Source organism: Dendrobates tinctorius, unplaced genomic scaffold, assembly GCF_039654945.1.
Source record: "Dendrobates tinctorius isolate UK_male_01 unplaced genomic scaffold, ASM3965494v1 ptg000134l, whole genome shotgun sequence".
Classification (NCBI taxonomy): domain Eukaryota; kingdom Metazoa; phylum Chordata; class Amphibia; order Anura; family Dendrobatidae; genus Dendrobates; species Dendrobates tinctorius.
The window spans coordinates 18,814,979-18,826,430 of NW_027361802.1; positions in this window are offsets into that span (position 1 = coordinate 18,814,979).

Genomic DNA, 11,452 nt, shown 5'->3' on the forward strand with positions numbered 1-11,452 from the left:
CACTCCATGTCAGATTCATCTTGGCCTGGGTAATTCACCATTTCACTTGATAATCCAGGCATGGTATGTGAAAACAGCTCCATGGAGTAATCAGTAGTATGGCCTGCGTCATCCTTCAATCTTGGTTGGGGTGAACGACACAAGGAAAGGTGTGGTTCATGAACATGAGCCTCCAATGACGACTCAGTGCTTTTACTTTTTACAACTGAAGAAGAGGAGGCGATAGAGCTGGAGGCTGAGTCAGCAATGTAAGACAAAACTTTTTCCTGATGCTCTGGCTTTAAAAGCGGTTTCCCAACTCCTAGAAAACTAAGCGTTCGAGGCCTTATGTAGCCAGACGATGACGCAGGCTCAACACCTCCTGCATTCGGTCCTATTTTGCTCTTGCCACTACCATCAGATCCACCACCAACACCATCATTACCAGCTGCCAACCCCCGCCCAATTCCACGGCCTCTTCCACCAGCCTTCCTCATTTTTGGTAGAAATGTAGACAAAATCCAACAAACTATATAGTAATGTAAAACAAGGTACAAGGTGTCTATAGGACAGGGGAGATTTTGAATTTCTGCAGACACTTGTGGACAGTTTTGGATTGTGTGAGGCCCACTGATATCTGAGCGCTATGTCACAGGCTCGATGGCACAGCTGTGACAAAAGTGACGAGAGGATAAGGGAGATTTTGAATTTCTGCAGACACTTGTGGACAGTTTTGGATTGTGTGAGGCCCACTGATATCTGAGCACTATGTCACAGGCTCGATGGCACAGCTGTGACAAAAGTGACGAGAGGATAAGGGAGATTTTGAATTTCTGCAGACACTTGTGGACAGTTTTGGATTGTGTGAGGCCCACTGATATCTGAGCGCTATGTGACAGGCTCGATGGCACAGCTGTGACAAAAGTGACGAGAGGATAAGGGAGATTTTGAATTTCTGCAGACACTTGTGGACAGTTTTGGATTGTGTGAGGCCCACTGATATCTGCGCGCTATGTGACAGGCTCGATGGCACAGCTGTGACAAAAGTGACGAGAGGATAAGGGAGATTTTGAATTTCTGCAGACACTTGTGGACAGTTTTGGATTGTGTGAGGCCCACTGATATCTGAGCGCTATGTCACAGGCTCGATGGCACAGCTGTGACAAAAGTGACGAGAGGATAAGGGAGATTTTGAATTTCTGCAGACACTTGTGGACAGTTTTGGATTGTGTGAGGCCCACTGATATCTGAGCGCTATGTCACAGGCTCGATGGCACAGCTGTGACAAAAGTGACGAGAGGATAAGGGAGATTTTGAATTTCTGCAGACACTTGTGGACAGTTTTGGATTGTGTGAGGCCCACTGATATCTGAGCGCTATGTGACAGGCTCGATGGCACAGCTGTGACAAAAGTGACGAGAGGATAAGGGAGATTTTGAATTTCTGCAGACACTTGTGGACAGTTTTGGATTGTGTGAGGCCCACTGATATCTGAGCGCTATGTCACAGGCTCGATGGCACAGCTGTGACAAAAGTGACGAGAGGATAAGGGAGATTTTGAATTTCTGCAGACACTTGTGGACAGTTTTGGATTGTGTGAGGCCCACTGATATCTGAGCGCTATGTGACAGGCTCGATGGCACAGCTGTGACAAAAGTGACGAGAGGATAAGGGAGATTTTGAATTTCTGCAGACACTTGTGGACAGTTTTGGATTGTGTGAGGCCCACTGATATCTGAGCGCTATGTCACAGGCTCGATGGCACAGCTGTGACAAAAGTGACGAGAGGATAAGGGAGATTTTGAATTTCTGCAGACACTTGTGGACAGTTTTGGATTGTGTGAGGCCCACTGATATCTGAGCGCTATGTCACAGGCTCGATGGCACAGCTGTGACAAAAGGGACTAGAGGATAAGGGAGATTGGATTGCTTTTAAAAAAGCAGTTTGTGGAGCAGTGGGTAAGCAGCAATGCCAGCCTGTCAGGAAGCCTTAAAAGGCAGCCCAACAACCAACACCACTGATACACCACAATATAGCCTCCCCTTGCACTGCACACACAGTGACTGGTGTGTTGTGCAGGCCAAATTGCTAGCAGCAGAAGCAGTTTTTTTTTCTTCTCAGGACAAAAAAAAAAATTGGGATTGCTTTTAAAAAAGCAGTTTGCGGAGCAGTGGGTAAACAGCAATGCAGGAATGTCAGGAAGCCTTAGAAGGCAGCCCAACAACCAACACCACTGATACACCACTATATAGCCTCCCCTTGCACTGCACACACAGTGACTGGTGTGTTGTGCAGGCCAAATCGCTAGCAGCAGAAGCAGTTTTTTTGTCTTCTTCCCTGCCTAACGCTCTCCCTACAGAATCCGCAGCAACCTCTCCCTATACTGAGATCGGCAGAAGTAAGATGGCGGTCGGCGTGCACGCCCTTTTATACCCCCTGTGACGCCCACCAAAGCAAGCCAATCACTTGCATGCCCTTCTGAAAGATGGTGGTGACCCCTGCCTATGTCATCACGTTGCCCACAGTGTCCGTGGATCCTGATTGGCTGAAAAAGAGCGCAAAACAAACTTTTGAAACGCGACTTTGGCGCGTAAGTCGCCGACCTCGTGGCCGACCTCATCCTAGGGTCGGGTTTCGTTTCATGAAACCCGACTTTGCCAAAAGTCGGCGACTTTTGAAATTTTTCGACCTGTTTCGCTCAACTCTAGTGTTGTGTATACATTTGGTTTTGAATCACATTGAGTTAAAATCTTTACTACACATGAAGCTAAATTCACAAAGGGATATAATTTTCAAAATTGGGTCACTTGAGGGGGGATTCTGCTCTTCTAGCACTGAGGGGCTCTGTATATTTAGTCTGCAAACTATTCTAGGAAAATCTGCGTTGTAGGAGGCATATAGCACTCTGTCTCTCCAGAGTCTCGCAGTATGGCTAAACAGTACTGTACAGCCACATATGGAATATTTCTACATTTATCAGAAATTGTGGGTCAAATTTTGGTGCCATTTTTACCTATTTCCCAGTGCAAAAATGTAAATCTGGGGCTAAAACAAAATTTTGATTGTAAAAATGTAAATTATTTTTTCTTCATTTCATGGTATAAAATTCTTTGACACGTGTGGTGTCAATTGAGAGTTGTTGATTGTAAAATGGGGTTACTTTGGGGGATTCTGCTGTTCTGGAAGTTTTAGGGACATAGTACCCTCAAACCAGTCCAGCAAAATCTGAACCCCAATATGATGCTTCTTCCCTTCCTCCCTTCTGAGCTTTGCACTGCACCTCAAAAGTAGTTTTCAAACACATATGAGGTGTTGGAAAACTCAGGAGAAATTGAGCAGCAAATTTTGTGATCCATTTTCTCGGATCCTTGTAAAAATGAAAAAATTGGGGCTAAAAAAAAATTTTTGTGCAAAAAATAATTTTTTCTTCATTTTCACAGATCAATGGTGTAAAATTCTGTAAAGCACCTATTGGTTCAAGGTGGTACCACATAACTAGATAAATTCCTTGAGGGGTCTAGTTTCCAAAATAGTGTCACTTTTGGGTGGTTTCCTCTGTTTAGGCACATCAGGCGCTCTTCAAATGTGACATGACATCCGCATAACATTCCATCTAAATCTACTTTGCAAAATGTCACTCCTTCCTTTCTGAGCCCTGTTGTGCATCCAAACAGTTTTTCACCACATATCGGGTATCTCCATAAGAAAGGAAATTTGCTCAACAAATTGTATGGTATACATTTTCTCCTCTTACCCTTATGAAATGACAAAAAATGGGGCTAAAACATTTTTGTGGGAAAAATGTGATTTTTTTTTTATTTTCACGGCTCAACATTCTAAACTTCTATGAAGCACCTGGTGGTTCAAGGTGCTCACCACCCATCTATATACACTCCTTGAGGGGTCTAGTTTCCAAAAATTTTTTCACTTGTATGGGGTTTCCACTCTTTAAAAACATCAGGGGCTCTACAAATGCGACATGGAATCTGCAATAATTCTAGCAAATTTTGCATTCAAAAAGTCAAATGGCGTTTCTTCCCTTCTTTTCAAATAATTTTATTGGTTTTTAGTAATTAAACAGGGTAAGGGAAGGAAGGTAGGAAGTGAGGAAAGGGAACGGGAAGTAAAGAACCTTGCACAGGTACGGAAAAATGTAAAACTAGAGAACCCACAAATAGGCATTAAATAGCATATAGCGAATAACAACATAAAAGGAAAAGAAAATCGCCAATCTTTATTATGGGGCAACACTCTTGGAAGGAGATACAACATCCCGGTACTACAACGGCCATGCTTAGGCCTCAAAATATAATACCTCTTAATAGGTCTATTTGATATGGAATTTGTTGTTCCAAATCTTCCATTTTTTTGTATATTTATGGATGTGATTGTTGTTAATCGCAAATCTGCGTTCTAAATTGCTATGTTGGCCTATCTTATCAAGTATGTCCGAAAACTTAGTAACCTCGACTTTCTTCCACCATTGTGCTAACATGGTCTTAGTCACTAAGAGGATGTGTATAATAATGTATCTTACCGAATCATCAAATTGTTCCATGTCTAATTAAAGAAGTGCTCTTTCGGGTGTAATTGTGAAGTCCTTAGCAATGAAGTTAATGTGCTGTGTGACCTGAAACCAGAGGTTTTTAATTTTTGAACAACCCCAAAAAATATGGTAGAGGTTCCCTTGGTATCCACAATCTCTCCAGCACAAGGAAGATAGTTCTGTGTTAAAAGGTGATAACCTTGTTGGGGTATAGTACCACCTATTTAACAGTTTAAAAAAACCCTTGTGAAGACCCATTGATATGTTGGAATTGTAAGTGTTTTTGATGGCATCATTCCAATGCTCGAGACTGATGTCAGCACCTAAATCGGACTCCCATCTCTTCATATATATGCTTTTGTGGCTCATTAGGTCCTTGACGACAGATGTATACAAATTACGCAGACTCCAGAGGTTTTTATTTTTAAGGTTGCACAATAGTGAAGATAGCAGGGGGGGGGTAAGTTCTGGCATTGAAATGAGAACTGGTTGTTTCCTCCTCAATAGTTTCACTTTCCATAGATCACTGTTCAGCCTGTGTCTGGGGGAGGAGCAGCTTCTCTCTGCATTGATGCTGCTAGAGGGGGAGGATTTGTCACTGTGTTAGGAGGGCTAGGCTTGTTCATGTGGTCGGGGAGAGCCTGTTGCTATGGAGGGTGGGGTTGTTGCTATAAAGGGCATGTTTTTAGCAGAGTAGGAGTTAATGACCAGTTCTCATTTCAATGCCAAAACACACCCCCACAGGACGTTTTTATTACAAGCAAGAGCTGATATCTAGCAAATGCTACAAACTGGCCACAGAAGGTAAATTACTTATTGTCAGCATTCTGCAGCCCAAATATGCACTGAGATTATGTGAAAATCCCAGACAACCCCTTTAATTTTGGTTAAAGTAAATATATTAGTAAGTAGTAGATCGATTCTAGATGCTGTCTTATGTACATCTGAAAAGTGAGAATACTCACAAGACAATGTGTTCAAGCAACGAAAAGCATCATGAAGCTCATTTTGAATTAATCAGTTTTTTAAAGCTGGAACCTTGTGGCGAACTAATGAGGATGAATCAATGCTACTATCTGGGACAATATTAAAATCGCCTAGTAAGATAAGATCACCTGTTTTGACTTTGTCTATCTTTTTGATTAGCTTGTTTAAGAATCGAATGTGTCCCTTGTTAGGTGCGTATACATTCACTATTGTGCATGGCCTTTCATGGAGTAAGCATATGAGTATATGAAACCTGCCCAATGAGTCTGGTAACTCTTTGATGAGCTGAAAAGGAACAGTGCCACCTACTAGTGTAATGACCCCAGCCTTTTTCTTTGTGGACAGTGACTTGTACATGTGTGGAAAGTTCTTGTACTCGAAAACTTGGTGTCGATCGGAGGCCAGTTTAACCTCCTGGAGGCATACCAATTCGGCACAGGTTCGGTTGATCTCCTTCCATACCGCATACCTCTTTTTCGGACTGTTGAGCCCCCTAACATTGTATGATAAGATTTTCATCATTAGAGTGCAATATCAAAACAGAAAAATGGAAACAAGCTAAACAGTGAAATACAGAAAAAAAATTAGGAACTTGAGAGTTCTCCTGGAGGACTCCAAACCGGTTGGTGTCTCACCTTGGTGTGGGGGAAAAAGTGAGAAAAAATTAAGTGGCAAGTTCCCACAGTGACATCAATAAACTGTAAATACGGGTCATAAGATATTCATATTCAGGAAAAGGAAATTAATAGTAAACACCATGTAAACTCGAACATAAGATAAAAATCAGTCCTAATCCCTATCCCTAAATGCTGGTTCATCCATCAGAAATTTAAGAAACTTCTGACCCTCATGTAGAGTGTAGATGGGGTAGTTTTTGTCATTATACCAGACTAATAGCTTGGTAGGGAAACCCCATCTATATGACACTCTGAGCTCTCTAAGTTTAGAGGTCAAATCTCAGAAGGACCTTCTTGCGTCCATTGTCTCTTTGGAGAAGTCTTGGAAAATCTTTAAATCTTTATATGGCTCTGGAAGTGAACCTCTCTCTGGCAGAGATTTTAGAACTTTCTCCTTGGTTTAAAAAAAATGGACTCTGAGGATGGTGTCCCTAGGCTTTTCCGGTGGGACCCCTTTTGGGCGTGGGAGGCGATGTATACGATCAATATTTACTTCTAATTCTGTCAATTTTGGCGATAGTTTTTGAATACATTTTTAGTGTAATCTAAAAGATCTCAGCAAAGAGCAGATGAACGGCATACTAGGGCACACAAATCACCACATTATACCCTATGACTTTATTAAATGAAGCACATGAAAGGGTAAAAAAATTTTCTCAAATGGATTTATTAAAGGAAAGGACTAAAAAATTAAATAGTGTAGTCAAAACTACAAAAATATTTAATTTTTATTTCAAACATAGTCCAATGGATAGAGCAATACATGCAGCAGTGAGAAAACATTGACATCTCATTGATGCAGAAAAAACCTTACACACAGATGGTAAATTAGTTCCGCAATTTGCAAACAAAAGGGCAAATAATATAGGTGATTTATTAGTACATCATAGACTTCGTCCCCCTCAAAAAAAATTGGCTACGAGATTTATCAATAAAAGGAAATTATAAATGTGGTCACTGCAAATACTGTCATCTTCATCTGACAGGGAATTCTTTACATTTTGGCTCTATTGAACATAAGGTACAAAACTACATTTCTTGTCAAACTAAATTTGTGGTTTATATTATTTTCTGTCTATGCGGTTATTTTTATATTGGAAAAACTATAAGACCTCTTACGATACGTTTTGGTGAACACTATAGATCTATTACATCAGCAAAGGGCTCACTGTGATTAATCAAGCATATTCAAGATGTGCATAAAGCTAACCCAGAAATTTTGAGTTTTGCAGGGATTAAAAAGGTCAATTTTCCACCTCAAGGAGGCAAACATGACAAAACTTTATTGCAACAAGAAGCAAAATGGATCCTGAATCTGAACGCACAAGGTCCTTTCGGACTAAATGACCGGATCGATCTATCAGTATTTTTATAAAAATTTTTATGTAATAAAGAATTGTATGTAAAGTTATTTAGATTATAATCTTCCTATGATATTGTAAAAATACAGATTATCTTGTAAATTGGTATGGAAAGATTTATTCTTTACTAGTATCTTGCACTCTGTATATTGTATAACTATATTTTTTTGTAAATGTTTGTCTCACAACTCGTTATGTATGTTAATTAGTAAGGTCTGTGGTCCTATAAAGGGAATGACCTTTAGCTAATCCCCTCACCTGGACCTGTAGAAGCGAGTAATCGCGAAACGGCCGTTGTCCGGCAACTCCCTCCCCTAGTATTCCTCTAACATTCGGCATGTCCACATATCTATTGATGGAATTCATGTGAAATAAAGACGCACAATTTTTCAGCTATATTGGTGAGTGCTGCATATTTTTCCTTTTTTCGCTTCACATTGAAATAATCTGAAAGATCTGCCTGGGAGACCGACTCAGGAATACCTCGTATTTTTAAGTTATTTCTCCTGCTTCGGTCTTCCAGATCCGTTAATTTGTTTTTAAGGGAAATAACCTCCGTTTTGAGGAGAGAATTTTCCTTTGAGAGGTAGACTATGTCCCTCTCCGCCTGTACCATCCTTACCTCATATTTCTCAACCTTTTGGCTAAGATTCCTGCAAGTTTCCTGTAGGGCTTTAGACTGAGTCTCAAACCCTATTTTTAGGGCATCACTGAAGGACTGGAAGAGATCCGCCATGAATCCTTCGGTGGCTTGCTTATTGGATCCCTTGTATTCCCCCAGGTTAATGGATGGAGGAGGAACCTCAAACGAAGGAAATGGACCCCCAGTGTCCCTTCTAGGCCTCTGCCTTTCAGGGCTTGTGTTTGGGTTATAGTCAGCTGAGACACTGTCGGAGTTCTCAGAAGAAAGACTCCTGGTGTTTTCCTGATCTGGGCTCTTCCTTTTGTTTGATTTGGAAGTGTCCAATTCCTCCGTGAGGGGCTGATTTGGAGGAGGAGTTTTAATGTGTCCCCCCAAATTTTTCTTTTTTTGAAGTGTTTCAGGTTATGTTTTAGGCAGTGTTTTGGTCAATGGGTTATTGATACCTGATCTCTCTTTTGCAGCTTTGACAGGTGCAGGGTTATGGGATTGTTTCATATAAGGCGTTTTTGTCTCACCTCTTTTCAGAGGTAACTTAGATTTTGTGGGGCTTAACACATTAGGGATATCCTCATAGGATTTTGAATATGCCCCCAAATTGTGCCTCTTCACCCTGTGTGAGCTATTATTAATTCTGCCCCTGCCCGACTGCATCTTAATTTGCCACACAGCCTTCCCTGGCCTCAGATCTATGACCCTTTTAGCTTGATAAAAGTTAAGTAGAATGGTCTAAAAACAAGTTTCAGAAAAGGAGTCAACTGAGAAACCCTCAGTAAGAGCGTCAAAAGTCACACAATTCCTCAATAATAATGCAAGCAGTCCACTGTAGCTCTGATCCTTGCTTGAAGAGTGGATAATCCTTTATTATGGTGCACTGCACAGATGAGTATAGGGCACCGGGGCAACCAGCCAGAAACTGCAGTCACTATTGTGTTATAAGTCTGCGCCGCTGGTAAGTGCAGAATAGTCAGTATTCCTTTATTGTGTTGGGATAGTGAGGGCCCTTCCCGCAGTCTATATCCTTCTCCCCAGTACACATGGTATTAACTGCCTGCTGCGCCGCACAGTATAGCGGGAGTATAGCTGAGCCTGTAGTACCCGGGGCCGCTTGCTGTGTGCTGCAGGGCCTGTGACGTCAGGTTTCTGCAACGGTGACAGGCTGGACACAGCTGGAACTACTTTCCAATGAGTTCTATCGGGGCTATGATCAGTGTGCAGCATCCGGTTCTAGTGACCGGATTTCAGTTGTGCCTCACCTCAGCAGTTTTTAGTGGCTCCCCCGGTGCTAGTCGCCTCTGATCCGGTCCTTTATGAGGCTGTATAGCGCTGTTCTTGGCCGATTCCAGGGTCTGGTCCTAGAGGTCCGGTGGTATCCCTCCGCCCTTCAGCTCCGTGGCAAAGAAAGAGTCCCCGCCGGTGTCTTTGCTTTCCTCTTCAGCGTGCAAGCTAGAATATGTCCAGGGAAGCTCCTCTGTCCCCGCTAACTTCATCCCAATATTACAGCAGTCAGCATTCAGCGGCACTCAGGCGTAAATCAGCAGGGATGAACATGCAGGAGTCTGTATCCCTCCGCCACAGCCACGCCGTTATCCTCCACACACCGCAGGCAGAAAGCCGTCCAGACAGCTGGATTTACATTGTGCCTTACTGAGGGGGATCCAAATGAAGTCCTCAGTACCAATAATGATCCTCCAGAATAATCCTGGCTTCAGTACAGCCCGCGCTGGCACTCCGGTCTCTTCACAGGAGGGCAGATGATGTGGGGTGATGTCCCTCAGCTTCTGCTGCACCGCAGCCATCCAGACTTGTAAAAGCTTATTTCTTCGGTCCTCTTTGGACCAGAGTCCTGCTTTTTGTCTCAAAATGGACACCCAAACTTCATAAATAAAATAGGGTCCAGTAAGGTTATTTTGGTTAACCCTATGCACGCTTATTTTGTAGCTTTAGAATGTGACTGTGGGAGCTTAGAGCTCTTGATGCCTACATGCTCAGAGCCCAGACCACCCCCCCCGTTTCTTCCCTTCTGAGCCCTGCCGCGCGCCCAAACAATAGATTTCCTTTACATGTTGGATTTCGCCATACCCATGAGAAATTGCACAATTAATTTTATGGTGCATTTTTTCCTGTTACCCTTGTAAAAATAAAAAAAATTGAGGCTAAAAAACATTTTTGTAGAAAAAATGTGATTTTTTTTTATTTTCATGGCTCAACATTATAAACTTCTATGAAGTGCCTGGCGTTTCAAGGTGCTCACCACACATGTAGATAAATTCCTTGACAGGTGTAGTTTCCAAAATGGGGACATCTGGTTTCCATTCTTTAGGCATATAAGGGGTTCTTCAAAAGCAGCTAATGATTCCAGCAAATTTTGCACTCAAAAAGTGAAATGTCACTCCTTGCTTTCGGAGATCTGCTGTGTGCCCAAACTGTAGTTCTTTCCCACATGTGGTATTGGCATGCCTAGGAGAAGTTGCACAACAAATTTTTGGGTCCATTTTCTCCTGTTACGCTTGTGAAAATAAAAAAAAATTGGAGTCTAAAGTAAAATTTTTGTGGAAAAAAGTGAAATGTTCATTTTTGCTTTCCACATTCCATTAATTCAAGTGAAGCACCAGAAGGGTTAATAAACTTTTTGAATGTGGTTTTGAGCTCCTTGAGGGGTTGAGTTTTGAGAATGCTGACAATTTTGAAAATTTTCTGTCATATAGGCTCCTCACAGTCACTTCAAATGTGGTCTCTGAAAAAAATTGGTTTGGAAATTTTGTTCTTAAAATTAAAAATCACTGGTTAACTTTTAACCCTTTTAACTTCTTAACGAAAAAATTATGTTTCAAAAATTGTTCTGGTGGTCAATGTTATTTATTAACTATTTTGTTTGACATGACTCTCTAATTTAAGCTCATAAAAATTAAAAGTTTGAAAATTGCAAAGTACTGTATTCCGATATTTTCATAAATAATCACTTGTTGAATCGAACAAATTTCCACTATGATGTACAATATGTCATGAGAAAACATCCTCAGAATTGGTGGGATCTGTTGAAGCATTACAGAGCTATAATTTCAAAAAGTTGAATTGAAAAAACTGGCGTGGTCAGGAAGGTAAAAACAGGCTTTGGGGTGAAAGGGTTAATAACTATAGGCCCCGTTACACAAAACGATGTCCCAGCGATCCCACCAACGGTCCGACATGATGGGATCGCTGGGACATCATTAGGCTGATCGCTGGTGAGCTGTCACAAGAGAGCCCCTCCAGCGATCA